This window comes from Babylonia areolata, chromosome 29 (assembly GCF_041734735.1).
Source record: "Babylonia areolata isolate BAREFJ2019XMU chromosome 29, ASM4173473v1, whole genome shotgun sequence".
In the NCBI taxonomy this organism is placed as follows: domain Eukaryota; kingdom Metazoa; phylum Mollusca; class Gastropoda; order Neogastropoda; family Buccinidae; genus Babylonia; species Babylonia areolata.
The window spans coordinates 33,956,312-33,967,506 of NC_134904.1; the positions used below are offsets into that span (position 1 = coordinate 33,956,312).

Genomic DNA, 11,195 nt, shown 5'->3' on the forward strand with positions numbered 1-11,195 from the left:
CTTGTAAAGTTGTGTGTGCAGACTTCACTTTCACGTCTTTATACAGTTCAATTTTGTTGTTTTGTTTAATCTACCCCTTTTTTTCTTTAATTTTTTAACAAGCTTGAATGGAAGAGATGGAAAAAAGTATTTTTGACTCAAGAAAGATCCAAGAGATAAGACTGAAATAGTTCCAGATGAAAATCAGTTATCGTGTTCTTGTGACATATTCTATTTTGATGAAGATGAGTACTCCAAAATATTGAGTGTGTTTTTGGGTGTGTTTTTTTTTAAAGATAATAAAGGCACATTTCTACTTCATTCATGGAAACATTTACATGTACAACATTCATTGGCAGAGTTTGTAAGACATTTAGAAGAAATAAATGTTTACGTTGTGATAGACCTGCTCCTGACCATACACTGGTGTTTTTTGGACGTGATAACAAACCAAAAACAAGAGAGGCAAGGCCTTCAAGACTCACTTGTAATACACTTTTTTTTTACAATCTAATCGTTAAAATGTGTTCTGTATTTGTTATCATAAAGCTTCGGGTTAAAAAGAAAAAAAAAAGAAAAAAAAGAAAAAAAGAAAAAAAAAAAAAAAGAAAGAAAAAAGAAAGTCCTGACGGCAGATTCGAACCCCGCGTGTGTTCTTATCTTATCTGTCTATTATAATCAATGTGCAATATAGTAGGCTATGTTTATAATTATATTCAAAATAATGTTCCTTAATTCTTTCTGTTTTTACATTAAGAATACCAGTTATTACCTGCAGTGTGTGGATGAATGTATGAAACGGTGTGTGTGATAATTTTTACATTTATGTCTTCGTAATATTTGTTAAAGCTGTTGTTGACTTTTACAGTTATGGTCCCCATGATGTTTACTTGTCTATGGTGTGATAATGCACCTGACCAAATTTCCCGAGTTGGAGATAATACAGTTATTCTTATCTTATCTTATCTTATCTTATAAGTATAGCTCTGTCTGATTAAAAATAGAAAAAAAGTGAAAGGTTTTGGTTTTTTTTACATAGACATGCTAACCCAATCCAAATAAATGTACACTGCATAATGAAAACAAGAGAGGCAAGGCCTTCAAGACTCATTTGTGATACACTTAAAAAAAAAATCCAAGCTTTTTATGTAGTGAGTATAATTTCAAAATGTAATGTTTAAGATATGAGAAAGATCAGTTTAAAGCAAATTAAATCCTTTAGCATTAATTACAGAGTAATTTTCCTTTTTTTACTATCTGTACCAAAACGTTTACAAAATAAATAAAACTTCCATGCTGAGCAAAAGAAGTTCCTGTTTGAACAAAAAATGATAATAATGACTGCTCTTGTTGTTGGGTCAGAATATCAGATCAAAGTGCCATGTTTAGAGAATGCAAAAAATATAGATATAACAGTAAATGCAGTTTGCATATAATTAGGCTTCATTTTTTTTTTTTTTTTTGGGGTGCCCATCCAAGAGGTACAATATTGTTTTAAACACGATGACTGGAAAGAATTGAATTGTTCCTATTTTTATGCCTAATTTGGTGTCAACTGATAAAGTATTTGCAGAGAAAATGTCAATGTTAAAGTTTACCACGGACACACAGACACACACACACACACAGGCAACCGAACACCGGGTTTACTCAAGTGAGTCAACAATACAAGGATTATTACAGCAGAGAGAAGAGAGAGATAGACAGGATGTGTGATATACAGACGGACAGACACAGAAAAGAAACGAATCCAAACAAAAACTAAACGAAACTAAACGAAACGAAACGAAATTTTATTTCAATAAGGTAAAAACAAGCACAATGCACTTTTTTCTTTTTCTTTTCGTTTTTTTTCCCTTTGTCATTAATTCTATTCTATTTTATTTTTATTCTTATCTTTTCCCTTACTTATCTATATATATATATATATTTTTTTTTGTGTGTGTGTGGTTACATTCGACCTTCTGGGCAAAAGATAATTGAAGATGAAAAATAAGAGAGAGAGTCACACACACACACACACACACACACACACACACACACACACACACACACACACACACAGCAACATATACGAAATTACGTAAGCATACATGGTACATAAATCATACGTATTTATTTACAAAACAATAAAGCGATCATGAGTAATCAATAAAAAGGGACAGGGATGGAGAGAAAGGAAGATGAGAGAGAGACAGAGAGAGAGAGAGAGAGAGAGAGAGAGAGAGAGAGGGAAAGAGTGAAGAAGGTCGTGGAGAATTAAAGAGAGAGACAGACTGATAGATACATAGAGAGACTGACAGAGGAGACAGAGAGACAGAGAGAGAGAGAGAGAGAGAGAGAGAGAGAGAAAGAGTGAAGAAGGTCGTGGAGAATTAAAGAGAGAGACAGACTGATAGATACATAGAGAGACTGACAGAGGAGACAGAGAGAGAGAGAGACAGAGAGAGAGAGAGAGAGGGAAAGAGTGAAGAAGGTCGTGGAGAATTAAAGAGAGAGACAGACTGATAGATACATAGAGAGACTGACAGAGGAGACACAGAGAGAGAGAGAGAGAGAGAGGGAAAGAGTGAAGAAGGTCGTGGAGAATTAAAGAGAGAGACAGACTGATAGATACATAGAGAGACTGACAGAGAGAGAGAGAGAGAGAGAGGGAGAGAAAGAGTGAAGAAGGTTGTGGAGAATTAAAGAGAGAGACAGACTGATAGATACATAGAGAGACTGACAGAGGAGACAGAGAGAGAGACAGAGAGAGAGGGAAAGAGTGAAGATGGTCGTGGAGAATTAAAGAGAGAGACAGACTGATAGATACATAGAGAGACTGACAGAGGAGACAGAGACAGAGAGAGAGAGGGAAAGAGTGAAGAAGGTCGTGGAGAATTAAAGAGAGAGACAGACTGATACGGATACGGATAGTTTATTCAATAAAGGCCATGGCCCCTCATGAAGGGGTACAGTGAATCAACATTCAAAATCAAAACCTTACAGATTACAGAAGTGAATGATAAACTGCAAATGAGACAGACTGATAGATACATAGAGAGACTTGCAGAGGAGACAGAGAGAGAGAGAGAGAGAGAGAGAGAGAGAGAGAGAGAGAGAGAGAGAGAGACGGCCGAAGAGGAGCTAAGCGTTGGCATATCATTGACAACGAATATCTTGTAGTAAACGATGGGTATGCGGGATAATCACATTATTCTTTATCAGATATGCACGTGCGCGCGCTACAGAGAGAGAGAGAGAGAGAGAGAGAGAGAGAGAGAGAGAGACGGAGACTGAGACTGAGATGATTTATTCACTTAAGGCCATAGCCCCATATGAATGAAGAGCGATAATACAATAATTTTGCAGATGTCACCATAACCATCACCACGCATCATTTTCACAATCAGTTAAAGAAATTATGATAATACCATTTCTCTTAACTTAAAAGCTCTATGTAAAGAGGAGGAATTTTTGTTTAATGTCCCGTCACACATATCGGTGATTGAAGACATTTTGTTAAAATATTTATGAATACATCTGAGTATTATCGGTTAGAAGGGGTGGGAGATGTGGATGAATGGAGGGTTGGGGGAAACTGGGCAAATGAGGGTAAAAATGTGGGTGAAATTTGGAAGAACCCCCCCCCCCCCCCCCCCCCCCCCCCCCCCCTCTAAATACAGTTACAGGAAATTACTTAAAGGACTTCGTAAAAGAGAAGTCGTTAACTCACTCAGTACGGCCAGTCCTCTCTTCTCCTCTACACAGACCCCTCGGATGTCCAGTGGGTGTCTCAATGACCCAACCTTTAGCTTCCGTCGTCAGAATTGTGGTATTCTTTGTCAACATTCACCTCTTCAGTATAAGAGCCTTCCGCTTGCAATATTTTGATGATGGTAATTAGGGTGAAACGCTGTTAACGTCGTCTCTTTCGCCGTTCGTATGGAGAGAGTTAAACTGACAATGCGAGATCATGTGTGACACCATTATCAGCTGACACCATACCTACCTTTTAAACAAACATGGCGGTTCATAATATTTCTTTGGAATTCATCTTACTCGAAAACCATGTAACACAGGACACATCAAAACATAATGCACTTCATCTTCATTTGACTGCTTGCACAAAGGACACGGCTTCTCTGTATGATCAACATTTTTATAACGGTATCTGTGCATGCCAAATGCCAAATGTAAATCTTGTTAATAGAAATCGTAGATATCTTTCCACGTTAAACACAAGATAATTCTTAATTAAATGTGAGAGACAGAGAGAGAGAGAGAGAGGGGGGGGGGGCAGCGGGTGGGGGGGGGGGGCAGGGGGGGGGGGTGAGAGAGAGAGACAGAGGACAGAGAGAGAGAGAGAGATATGATGTTTTTATGTTTTTTCGGCCATGAGCACATAAACAGTCAAGGGGGGTGGGGGCAGCAGGGGGGTGGGGGTGGGGGGGAGTGGGGGGTGGGGGGGGTGAAATAACTAAATAGCTAAATAAAGAAGTTCCATAGAAGGAAAAATACAATGTTACACAAGAACATCATCAAATGATAGCATTAACTGTCATGACCTATAGTAAACGTGTTTTTTTTTCTGCTTCCTCCATGTTACATTGTTTTCTTTCTCATGTTAGTTTCCAGAAATGTCTGCCTTCTTTTTCATAGAATGGAAAATGAACTTTGATACTAATATAGGCAACTGTTTGCATTCACCATCCAATAATCTTTCCAATGGAACATTGATTCCGCTGTCGAAGTATCTATTTCTCAGCTCCGAATATAGTGGACAAGCATACAAGAAGTGCCTTTCGTCTTCTACACAAGTTTTACAATGTGGACAATTCTTCTTCTTCTTCTGCGTTCGTGGGCTGCAACTCCCACGTTCACTCGCATATACGCGAGTGGGCTTTTACGTGCATGACCGTTTTTACCCCGCCATGTAGGCAGCCATACTCCGCTTTCGGGGGTGTGCATGCTGGGTATGTTCTTGTTTCCATAACCCACCGAACACCGACATGGATTACGGGATGTTTAACGTGCGTATTTGATCTTCTGCTTGCGTATACACACGAAGGGGGTTCAGGCACTAGCAGGTCTGCACGTATGTTGACCTGGGAGATCGTAAAAATCTCCACCCTTTACCCACCAGGCGCCGTCACCGTGATTCGAACCCGGGACCCTCAGATTGAAAGTCCCACGCTTTAACCACTTGGCTATTGCGCCCGTCGGACAATTCTACTGCCCAGTATTATTTCCATATCTGTTCATATTATTATTATTATTTATAGGCAAGAGTCCACATCTAATATGCGTTAACGCCACGCGAAAACAATATATGTTAATATGACCATTAAGGAGTAGTGTGAGCGAATGAAGCAGGGCTCAACTTCTGGAGACGTTTTCCCTTGGCAACACCCGTGGGAAGTGCTGCGCATCCAGAATCGGCCTCCTCTCCCATATGAGGACACACACCGACAGATAAGCCTGCCTGCCTACTCATCCGTCGGTCTGACGGGAGACTCCATCATGTACACACAATTAAATTGTCTTTAACCAGCCTGTACAAATTATATCTTGAGAGAGAGAGAGAGAGAGAGAGAGAGAGAGAGAGAGAGAGGGAGAGAGAGAGAGAGAGAGAGAGAGAGAGAGGGAGAGAGAGAGGGAGAGAGAGAGAGAGAGGGAGAGAGAGAGAGAGAGAGAGAGAGAGAGAGAGAGGACAAGGCACGGGCTGATACGTGTGTGAAATGTTTTCTGACTTTTGCTGAATTTGCTTGTCCATATTTTCATGAACTAGGCACGTCAAACTCCTGGGCACACACACACACACACACACACACGTATGTATATATATATATATATATATATATATATATATATATATGTGTGTGTGTGTGTGTGTATGAATCTGTTTGTGTAGAATAGAATAGATGTTTTGATGTGTATGTGTGTGTGTGTCGGTGTATGAGGGTATGTGTGCGTGTATAGGAGAGTGCGTGCGTGCGTGCGTGCGTGCGTGTGTGTATGAATCTGTTTGTGTAGAATAGAATAGAATAGATGTTTTGATGTGTATGTGTGTGTGTCGGTGTATGAGGGTATGTGTGCGTGTATAGGAGAGTGCGTGCGTGCGTGCGTGCGTGCGTGCGTGTGTGCGTGCGTGTGTGTGTGTGTGTGTGATGAGTTTCATTTTATAATGGAATGTCCCAATTATGATCAGTTACGAAATAGATATGTTCCTAAAAAATATTTGTCTCCAAAATCGGTTTTTAATTTTTGTAATATGCTCAAAGGAGGCAAAAAAGTCATTTTAGCTGTAAGTAAGATGATTAGATTTGCAAATGTTGCCTAGTTATACTTTTGGAATTAAAAGACATTTTGTGTTTTCTCAACTTTTATGTGACATTGTTGTGTATTTGGAAATGTTTGTTATGGGCACGAAAAGAGTATTTTGCAGTAATCCTCCATACTCCAATAGGAGTGAAAGGATAATTAAAACTTGAAACTTGAAACTTGTGTGTGTGTGTGTGTGTGTATGTGTCTGCACGCTTGCTTGTGGTTTTTTTTTTAATAATAATTATGTCAGTTGTGTGGCTACAACCTGCAAACAGAACAGTCAAGGATCTGGATGAATGAGAGCACCAGAGAAAAAGCTGTGTACGGTAGCGTGATACGCTCCCCCATAATTGGTCTGCAGCCACACTTTGTCCCCTCTCTGCAGATGAACGAAGGACGAGGCAGCACAGGACGTGGAATAAGCGGCGCTGTTGTAGCAACGGCAACGAACCGTAATGGAGCCGCTGACATACAGGTCGAATATGAAGGCGGTCAGTTTTTGAGGGAACATCTGGAACCCGAATGAATACACTCCAGCAGTGGTAACAGTGAAGATGCCAGTATGGCCGTCATAGGCTGCATCTGTCGTGGCGAATTCTTTTCCAAAGAGAACTGGGGCATTGGCGACCACATCTGTTTTCTTCAGCACGGCTCTGAACGCCACTGGGTTTGCTGAAGACAAAACAACATAAGAGGCCTAGAACTTGGAAATTATACAAATAATGAGGCCAGGAGACGATATGATTAACAAATAGTAAAGAGTTGTAACTCTCTACATTCCACAAGGTACACCACTTCAAGTCAGTGATGCTTACGCTACCAATTCAGCTAGCACACAGGTAAATAAAAAGTACATTTGGAACAAACCCAGACACTTCCTCAATAAAAAAAATCAAAATAAAAAAAAAAGGAAGCGCCGGGCCTGTCCTTATAACGATCACAGCAAAGACAGAAGAAATGTGCAAACACAAATTAGCTTTTATTCAAGACTGGCATAGCCTCTTTAATCCTGAACAAGCCACACAGAACACATGGACAATACAGAACAAATACATGGTTACCTCAGTAGTTTATCCACTGGAAATTATACAAATAATGGCCAGGAGACAATATGATTAACAAATAGTAAAGAGTGGTAACTCTCTCCATTACACAAGTTACACAACTTCAAGTCAGAACTTGGGTTGCAGACTCAGAACTTTGGCAGCAGATTCAGAACACGAGATACTGATACACAAGTTAACACCAAGAGTTGCGCAGTAACCAAGTTATTGATGCTGGGAATGCTATTCGGTTTGCTGAAGACAGGGCAGTTGACCTAAAACAGTCTAAACATTGAGAGAATGACTGCACAGTGAAATGGGCATAATTTGGGCATCAGATACGAACACGAGTCGAAAGTATGAATAGAGTATTGACTATTTTCGACTTCTATCACATTAGAAGTTAACTCTTTCCATACGAACGGCGAAAGAGACGACAGAGAGTTAACAGCGTTTCACCCCAATTACCATCATCAAAATATTGCAAGCGGAAGGCGCTTATACTGAAGAGGTGAATGTTGACAAAGAATACCACAATTCTGACGACAGAAGCTAAAGGTTGGGTCATTCAGACACCCACTGGACATCCGAGGGGTCTGTGTAGAGGAGAAGAGAGGACTGGCCGTACTGAGTGAGTTAAAGAAGGTACATTTGTTCTCGTCTATGAAGAGTGAGCTGCTCCAAATATGACAAACAGCTTTTGTGAAGTTTTATGCATTGTTCGAAATTGAGTGCATGCCTCACTTCTCTATTTGTATGTTGTTTGTTGTCACTGACCTGAAGTTAGAAATTCAAAATGAAAGTAAAAAACAAAACCCCCAAAAAAAAACCAAGCCTTTTTCCAAAAAGTTGTAAGAGTTACTCTTACACTGCTAAACACCTACTCCGCCCTAAATTATTTATGTTTATTTATAGCTGCTCTTCCCATGACGTCACAGCTTTAAAAAAAAATCATATCTTTCAGGTGTTCACTTCCCAAAATTTAAAAAAAAAAAAAAAAAAAAAAAAAAAACCGGCGGGGTGGAGCGTGGAGGTGGGATAGGGGGAGGGGGGGGTGAAGCTTTTCTTATTTTCATTAAACTCTCATGTATCTATGATGTCTTTGTGTATATACTAGAAAATGAAACTATGTATTAACATTATGTTTGCCAGTTGTGTATATACTAGATAATGAAACTAGGTATTAACATTATGTTTGCCAGTTAAACACTAACATGACAGCTTTTCTTATCAAATTGATAGGAAATCATCATGCTGGCGGAAAATTTTTTTTTCTTCTTCAGGTTTTTTTTTTTTTACTTTCTTGTGCTCGGACAAAGTCATATACGTCACAACATAATAATTATGCTAGACAGATGCCTGACAGCAGTATAACCCAACGTGCTGGTCAGGCCTAGAACCCGTGCGTATAATATTTGTATCTGTATTTGTATTTCTTTTTATCACAACAGATTTCTCTGTGTGAAATTCGGGCTGCTCTCCCCAGGGAGAGCGCGTCGCTACACTACAGCGCCACCCTCTTTTTTTTTTTTCCTGCGTGCACTTTTATTTGTTTTTCCTATCACAGTGGATTTTTCTACAGAATTTCGCCAGGAACAACCCTTTTGGTACCGTGGGTTCTTTTACGTGCGCTAAGTGCATGCTGCACACGGGACCTCGGTTTATCGTCTCATCCGAAAGACTAGCGTCCAGACCACCACTCAAGGTCTAGTGGAGGGGGAGAATCCTCAGCTTGTGTCAATCGAATGACTCATTATTTGCTAGTTTGATTCAGTTGAACTGGACAGAAAGAGGAAGACTACAATCGACCTGACCGACGGGCATAACAGTAGTTATTAAGCGTTTGGGCTTTCAATCTGATCTGAATTCGAGGTTCGAACATCTGTGTGTGTGTTGTGTGTTGGTATGTGTGTGTAGTATGTATGTTCAGTTGGTATGTAATATAAATGTAATGTTGTAATTATTGTGCATATTTATATATAATAATATAATATATTATATCTATTATTGCAGTTTATATGCAATAATTGAGCTTGTCATTAAACTTTGTGACATTTGTAATATTTTACGAAACACTTGTTTAAATTTCTTTTTTATTTTTTATGTGAACCAAATGAAACCCATTAATGGGGGTATTGCCTATAACACTACAGAGCTATATTATAATATTATTATGTTAAACAATGCGGGGAAAATTTCTATTCACCACGCAGTAAGCCCAGCTGTATCGGCGGCTGAGCCGTTGATTCGAACCAGCGCGCTCAGATTCTCTCTCGCTTCCTAGGCGGACGCGTTACCTCTAGGCCATATATGTATTTGCGTACCAATTATAGTGAATTTATACTACAGAATTTTGCCAGAGGATAAAAACGTTTATTGCCATGAGTTCAGTGCGTCAAGTGTGTGCTGTACACGAGGCCTCAGCTTGTCGTCCAATCCGAATGACTCATTTTTTGCTCAGTTTGATTTTCCAGTTGAACTTGGACAGAAAGAGGAAGACTAGCAATCGAACCCGACCCTGACGGGTGCATTAGCCGAGTGGTTAATTAAAGCGTTGGACTTTCAATCTGAAGGTCCCGGGTTCGAATCTCCGTGTGTGTGTGTGTGTGTGTGTGTGTGTGTGTGTGTGTGTGTGTGTATGTATATGTATGTGTATGTATATATATGTATATGTGTATGTATATGTATATATATATATATATATATATATATATATATATATATATATATATATCTTTTATCATGTCAGTCTTACATATGCATATTTTAGCCATTGTCATGTTAAACTTTGTAGACTTTGTACATATTTTACGACACTTAGTCTTAAATTTCTTTTTTTTAATTTTTTTTTTATTGTGAAACGCGGTGAGGCCCATCTGAGATGGGGGTACTGCGCTATATAAGCCTACATTTATCATTATTATTATTATTGTTAAAAAGTGGGAATTTTCTATTCACCAACGCCAGCAAAGCCACAGACCTGCTAGTGCCTAAACCGTCTTCGTGTGTTAACTCTCTCCATACGAACGGCAAAAGAGACGACGTTAACAGCGTTTCACCCCAATTACCACCATCAAAATATTACAAGCGGAAGGCTCTTATACTGAAGAGGTGAATGTTGATAAAGAATACCACAATTCTTACGACGGAAGCTAAAGGTTGGGTCATTCAGACACCCACTGGACATCTATGTAGAGGAGAAGAGAGGACAGGCCGTACTGAGTGAGTTAACTTGTGAATCATAATTTGTTCAAAGGAAAGTTCCCAACAGACAAAGCATTGTTATTCAGACCAGTGTCAGAAATCACAGGAAGAAAAAAAAAATATATCAACCTTGTGCTTGAATGATCGTTGTCAGGTTTCCAATGTTCGTTTCCAGGTCGTTTCCAATCGACGCCACCTTTTCCCGAAGACTGCGCAGTTCATCCGCTTGCTGTTGCAGCTGGGTTGCTTGTTGCTGCAGTTGGTTGCTTGCTTCTGGAGCTGAACCGCCTGGTTGACCACCAGACCCGTCAGACACTGACCATCAGTGGAACCCATGTCTGCAGCAGCCAGGTGTAGTAGGCTAGGAAGAACGCTCAACCACAGAAACCCGATCATGCTGGTCGTCATGGCTTGACAAGCTAGCTGTAGTTGTCTCTGTGAGCCGGAGCCTTCGTAGAGTTGAGTTTAACAGCCTTCGCTACGCGCCTGTCTTTATAACAGCAGTTCCGGCAACACGTGATCATGACAGCAGAAGAGGAACGAGTACATATGGACTGATGGCCTAGAGGTAACGCGTCCGCCTAGGAAGCGAGAGAGAATCTGAGCGCGCTGGTTCGAATCACGGCTCAGCCGCCTGATATTTTCTCCCTCTCCACTAGACCT

At 40.0% G+C, this 11,195-nt stretch overlaps 2 long non-coding RNA genes across 2 annotated transcripts; one reads left to right on the forward strand and one right to left on the reverse strand.

Annotated features, from left to right (window-relative positions):
• Positions 1 to 1,724: 1,724 nt before the first annotated feature.
• LOC143274798 (uncharacterized) lies at positions 1,725 to 3,601 on the forward strand. Its single transcript, XR_013053309.1, has 2 exons — positions 1,725 to 2,227; positions 2,849 to 3,601. It is a non-coding gene; the product is annotated as an uncharacterized LOC143274798 (long non-coding RNA).
• A 1,160-nt stretch (positions 3,602 to 4,761) lies between these two features.
• On the reverse strand, positions 4,762 to 10,993 carry LOC143274843 (uncharacterized). Its single transcript, XR_013053314.1, has 2 exons — positions 10,662 to 10,993; positions 4,762 to 6,957 (listed from the first exon to the last, which is right to left on the reverse strand). It is a non-coding gene; the product is annotated as an uncharacterized LOC143274843 (long non-coding RNA).
• Between the last annotated feature and the right edge of the window lie 202 nt (positions 10,994 to 11,195).